Raw genomic sequence first — 6,787 nt, 5'->3', positions numbered from 1 at the left:
TCTCTCCAGACAGACACAGTTAAAGCAACTGCTTGTTAGTTTAAACACATTAAATGGCCCATTAAACACATCCTCATCAGCTGCAGAGGCAAATATTGTCAAGTAAATAAAGTTTTAGCCAAGTCTGGCTCTGATATCTTTGAGAGCTCCATTCTTAATGCCAGCTTCTTCCTTAAAAAGTCCTAGAAGCATTTATCATTTTAAAAGAAACACAAAGTAATTAATCAATAGAATTAATACAGCAAAATCAATACATTAATTAGAGGTCAAGGAGGATCAATACACTGGAAGGCTTCCTACATGCTGCTGGAATGTTTTTAACTTTGAAGTTTCCTCACTTCCTTTCTTACAGCCTTTTTTTTAATAAGGCACAGGGGAAAGAGAGCCTTTGAGATAGACATTTAGAAACTGAAACCAGATATTTAACATAGAGCCTGTCAAATATTTCAAGTCAGAAATACCCATCAATGCATAAATAGCTTGTTCTTCAATTGTTACAGCCTACATGAAGATATTTTTTCCAGATAGGCTGGGAAAAAGCACAACTCTGAAAGCATATCTTTCCTCTTAGGGACACAGCTCCTATACATTTCCAAGAACAGAAATAAATATTATTTTGGTTATTTTTCTGACTAGCAAAATACTAAATCTACATTGTTAATGGTGTAAACTACAGCTTATTCACTGCCCTGAACCTGGTGTCTGCTAATATTTAACCAACCTAAGCTTCTTTCTTATCCTTTAAGTGGATGGATTTTAAATATACAAAAAAAAAAAAAAAAAAAAACAAACCAACAAAAAACACAAAACCAAGCAACAAAAGAAATATTCGTCCTTCACAGGCATAATTAGTCAGATAAAATTGGTGATGACTGCATAAATAAATAAAAGATAGCTAAGGGTGACCCATGAATAAGGGTTCAGTCACACAACAGTGACTGACCTGATTGCAGCAGCTGAGTTAATTCACAGGTGGAGACTGCCAGCCTTTCATTGGGAGATCCCAAATACACAGCTGCTTTGGGAACCTTTGTTCTATTCTCCATAGGGATGGTTTGAGGAGTTAGGATGGGATCTGAGCTTTTGGGAGCATGAAGTGCATTTGTGAGTGTTGCACCCATCAGAACTTTCTGCAAACGGGCTCAGAAAGGAGCAGCTCTCATTGCACGTGGGTTATGCCTGCTGTGCCTGGGTCTGGCCCCAGGGGTACCCTCTGGATCATCCCTCCAGTTAAAATAAGTGAGGATAAATAGATGAAACCTATTTCTTCCTTTCTTATTCAGACTGGTGCATTCTTGGGTTTGACTGCTCCTTATCAGCTCTGGGCCAGGCTATGGCCAAGCCTGACTCTTGGCCTCAGGGAATCTTTTCCCTCTGATAATTTGCATGCAGTACCTGTGTGTCTGCTTATGCTCATATCTGTCACTTTTCCTCAGATCAGCAACCAGCTGCTAGGAGAATTCCTAAGAAAGCAAGTAATTATTGCTAGAAGTTCCCAAGAAGGGATAGTGTTGGGGGCAGTAAATGCACTTCGGGGTTGGGGCAAGGGCTGTCTCTTACAGCTGCAATCTCAGATCTGTGCCTGTGGCTTTTAATGAGCAGAGCGGCATGTAAAACAAATTATTCACAGCACCTACAAGTCAACATTTGCATTTGGTTTTAAAAGGGCAAAGCATCCACTGAGGAGATAAATGGATATTATTATTCCTTCTCATGGGATAAAGGACTTATCCAAGGTCCCAAAGAAAGCCAGGGGCAGTGTGTGATGCTGAGGATGGAGCATCTGTAGTGTCTCTGTCCCAGTCACCAGAGTCCTTCTCTCACCTCACAGATCACATTTGAAAACTAAAGGTAATGAAATATTTCATTTTTCCACATAAGAATTCTGTCAGATCATCTAGTCAGGTAGGACTTGCCCTTTACAAGTTTTGCTTTTGAAGACTCTTCTTACCTTGCAATTCTTGCTGGTGTGTTATTCTACACTTGAGAAAACACTTCCAAGAGGAGGCTGAATGCTTTTTTGTGCAGCCAACAAAAGTAAAGGAGCAATTCCAGTACCCATTTCTTCTTTACCTGTTCCTACTGAGCTGTAATGTGCATTGCTGCTGAAACAGAGCCAAAATGCAGTAAAAGCTTTGGCCTCTTGGCAACAGGAAGAACTAAGAAGTATCCCCTGGTAAGCTACATCCAGTTCTTGTTCCATTTTTATTAAAGGACCACCTCTCAAACAGCTTTTACTGGCAGCTTAGAGGAGGTTTCAGTAATGGCTGAAACAGTCCATCTTTTAATGGATCTGAGTACTGTTTACTGGGCGGAAAATTAAAAGGCATGGCTGCAAAATTAGCAAGAAATGTGTTCTTTTCTGGTATGCAAAAATAAAATTATTTTCTATTAAATTTGGCTTAGATTTAACAAAACGTATTACACAGATGGAGTTGTCTTTCAAAAGCAAATTAACCATTCTAAGCTAACCAGGATTTAATGGTTCTGGTAGAACAGTCAGATACAAAATAAATTATCAACCAATATTAGTTACATTCTCTCTTTTAGATTGGTGGATTGTTTGCCAGTAGATTGTGTTTTATTTGGGCATAATTGTTAGAATAATAACACTGTAAGGTGAAGTTCAGACTCTGATTTTATGAAAATATTTATTTCCAGTAGTTGTGGTTCCTCTGCTTTCCATGTTTTGGTTCAGGAAACTAAAGAATCTGGGTTTTAATCCTGCTCAAAATGAAACTAAACCAACAGACATTTTGCCAGGTTTTTTGTGGTAAAGCAGTGTCCTCACTGTTTGCAAGCAGCCTTTCTGCTTCCTTCCACAAAGTGAGCCATCAGAAGAGCACTGTTGGGAGAGAAGGCATCAAAAGGGAGGCATCTTCAGGGGAAATAATTTCCTTCTCCAGACTGAATGTAGATGTCTAGAAAGCTTCCAAGAAAATGGCTTAGCACATGCATTCTGTCCCCCAGCACCCCACTGCTGGCAGCTGCATGCAGAGTTTCAGCAGTCAGCTCACAGAAATACAGCAGCAATTTTCACTGAGACAAGAACTATCAATGGATGCAGAGCAGGAGCCCAATTTTACAAGAAACCCCCCACTCCTCACCACTTTCTTTTGAAGCACAATCCCCCTAGCCCAGATGCTGGAGTTGCCAGTCTGCAAACTGTTCAGAACAGGCTCTGCAGCTGATTTCCTGACCTTCACAAGGAGCTGTGAAAGCACAGTGTACTCCTTGAGGGACATGAAATACCCATTGAGTCTGCTTTCTGCTTAGGGGTCTCTCCAAGGTGAACCCTAGAAATAAGCTTGTGGTATTTTCCTTTAGCTCTAAAAACCAGTCAGACCAGGGGAAGATGGCTCAAGGGTTAAATGGGCTTTAGCAGATCCTATTTAAATCTCATGCTCCATCACTGATTTTTTTAATAAATGTAGGAAAGTAACTAAAGCCCAGATCATTAAAAATATTTGAGTACCAGTTTCCTTGGTTTTAGAATGCCTTGTGTTTAGGCAACCTGAGAATTTAAGTCCTGAGCACCTAAAAACACCTCAGCGGCACTTTCAGCCCTTGGTAGCCACGTTTCAAGTGACACATGGGAAGAGCACAGTTAAGGAGGAAAAGATGTCCTTTGGGAAAGAAACCCCACTGAAACATCAAATCTACCCATGAATGACCTGATGTGGGAGATGATCAGATGATAAAGCACATGCCCAATATATCTCTCTGACCTGATATGTGTATCTGAGACAAGGAAGAGTTCCCTCTGCCAGAATAGCTGTGGACCCTCTCCCAGATGTGTGTACATGACATTTTCATCCCCTACCAGCCAAATCCATCCCATGCCCTCCTCAAGTGCCCAGTTGCTCTCCAGCTCTTCCTTTTGTGGGTGCTCTGTCTCTTTCCTTCTTGATGTAGGAGAACAGATTCTTTTTTTTGGTCCCCACCAGTGACCATTTCCCTGACATCCTCTGCAGGAGCCACGTGAGTTCAGATGATGAGGATCCATCTGCACAAAATGGGCTTTGTTCTACTCTTGCTTGGAGTTTCTTCAGCTCCAACCCAAGGCTGAATTAATCTCTTTCTTGCAAAACCATCTAAATATTAAAGTTATTTCCTTAAACTGCTTTGAAGTCTTTTGGTGAAATCTAGTCTGGAAACCACTCCACACGACCATGCCAATAACGTCTCCGAACACTCTCTCCAGTGAAGGGAGTGACATAAAAATTTTAATTCCTTCCTTACTACTCACTCTGCTGTCTGCCCTGGGTGTAGAAACAGTCGAGGGGGGGATCATGTGTGTCTCAGTGACACATGGCCTGAGCTGATGTGCCACATCCCCTGAGCTGATGCAGGAAGGAGCTGGCCCAGGGCACGAATGACGCGTCCGCGCTGCGGCATCAGACCCGCACTCCTGGGAGCCACATTTCAGAATTTCCTGCAAGAAACTGGAGCTCAAGAGTGGCGTCAGCTGAGCAAGAGGCAGGGAAAATACAACCTAGCGAAAGTACAAATAATCTTCTAGCTAACCAATTCAAATTAAAATTGACAGATTTGGGCTGATGAGTAGAATTATAGAATGAGTAGAAAGACAAGATACAAGCATGCAGCTACCAAAGAATTGTAAAAGATCCACAGAGATATTCAATCTCCTGTGTGTGTTTGCTGAAAAATTACCTGTAGTTGTGTTGCTGAACTGTCTGTAGAACCTCAGGGCAGAATCCAGCTGGTTACACAGAAAGGATGAACTGACTGGTGGCATCTTCCTGACTTGTACTGGCCATGACTTGGTTGCCTTTGTGCTATCTACAGCCATAATTCAGGGAACCTGGTTCACCTTTTGCTGGGTTATAGACCTGTCTAAACAAACAAACTCAAAGTGTAGCTGGGCTAAAATAACAGCAGAGGGTAAAGACAGGGCCTCCAAGGAAAATAACTGAATAGCACAATTTGGCAAAGAGCTAAAGCTGAACATCGTGTTTTGTTCCCAGTGCTCTTTATGAAGATCTAAAGTAGAAAACTTAGAATTGTTTGTATCACCTCAGGAGGAAACTGGGTAGTTTTAGGATTCTGCAGCAGAAACGAATCCTAGAAGACAGCTAGAGAGGTGATTTCAAGTTTCACCATTTTTAGATGCTCACTTGGAGTCTCTCTGATGGAAATGCCTCTGTAACACCTGGTGCTTCATTGTGACTCCAGCTCTCTGAGAACATCACTGCCTTTGCAGAGGAAGGTGTTTAAGATAACAACGAGGACAATGCTTTAAACAAGATAGCAGACAACGGCACTGGGTTTGAAAAGCTCCTCGGAGACACTGGTTTAGAACAGGGTGAGCCATACCTGACACTAATTGTAGCAGATCGTGACTCCTTCACTGACATTACACACAGAGCTGGATGTTGGGGGTGGGAGAGCTGGGATTAGGACAGCTCAGTAGCTTTCATTTGCACTGCAAAGTCTATCAGATTTGGGGTTTTAATTTGACACTGCAGATTACAAGCAGTTTTGACCCTTATAAAAAGAAATTTTTCCTTGATCTTTACATTCAACTCAGCCAGTCTTACAGTTCCCCAGCAGGGCAGCCTGATGAAAACAGGCTGCTGTTGGAGATTCTGCTTTCTGTACAAATCCAGGCTTGCACATCAGCTAAACCATATTTGCTGCAGGGAAAGAACTGTTGATTTTTTTTTTCTTTCCCATCCCATTTTTCTTTTCTCTGGGGCATCCATCCTAACATCTCATCCTCTGAACAACACCAGGGCATGCATGACACCACCAGAGAGGCAGGGAACACCAGGAGCAGCCAGAACTTTACCTCTGAGCAAAGTTACTCAGTGGCCATCTGAACATTTACACTGGATGTTTTCCTTTTCAGCTTCCACCAAAGGGTGTTTGTTTTTATCCACTCCTTTTATTTCCTCAGTAGCAGCAGAGATGTTTTGAATAAGGCAAGGGGAATACTTCTGATTGTTTGGATTCTGTTCAACACAGGCAGATTTATGTGTTTACCCTGGAAATGACTTATTGGATCATACTTTGAGCAGAGCCAGGGAGCCCCCTTGCCTCCACCTCCCCCAGCCAGTCCCCAGGGCTCGGCCATAATGTGGTTTTCATTATAAGCAAGAGCATTTTCTTCCTTACTACAGTATTTTTCATTATGCAGGGAGGAGAATAACTAGGAAACTCAACCTCTGAAGGAAAAAAAAAGATTAAAATTACTGGGGGAGGGCAATGAAGGTCTTTTAGACTCATATGTGTGCAGTGGTGTTAAAGATGTGATGATGGAAGGTGTTGGAAGCCCTATCCTGTGTCTACAGTGCAGCAATGTGATAAAGTAAGGATTGGTTTAGAAGGGACCTCAAGACTCAGTTTGGATTTTTGGTGTGCCCAGGTTATTGCTGAAGTTCAGGTGAATTGATTTGATTGGGTTTCTTCCAGTGGTGATTTCACCAAGGGAACATTCCTGCCTGCCAGCCCCTTGCAGCTGAGTGAAATTGATAAATGAAACTGATTGTTTCTAGAAAGATGAAGGTGTTGATGAAATTCCTCTTCAGTTTCACCTTTATTTGGGCTTTATTTTTCCCATGCCTCCATTATATGTGGGTTAAGCAAATCCAAGATATCTCTCTTGTTTCTGCCATGTCCCTGCAATGAGCTCTGCAGGAATACCAGAACAGAAACTTTTTTGCATGGAGGAGGAGAGGACAGAGATCCCCTGGGTGAAGAATTAATTGCCACTTTTTGGTGACAAAACTATTCATCCCAGTAACTTGCTGAGTGACGGAGCTTT

Source organism: Melozone crissalis, unplaced genomic scaffold, assembly GCF_028551555.1.
Source record: "Melozone crissalis strain CALT ecotype California unplaced genomic scaffold, PUWL_Pcris_2 ptg000061l_1, whole genome shotgun sequence".
NCBI classification, from domain to species: domain Eukaryota; kingdom Metazoa; phylum Chordata; class Aves; order Passeriformes; family Passerellidae; genus Melozone; species Melozone crissalis.
The sequence above is the reverse complement of the archived record's forward strand: the minus strand, read 5'-3'. Positions refer to the sequence as shown.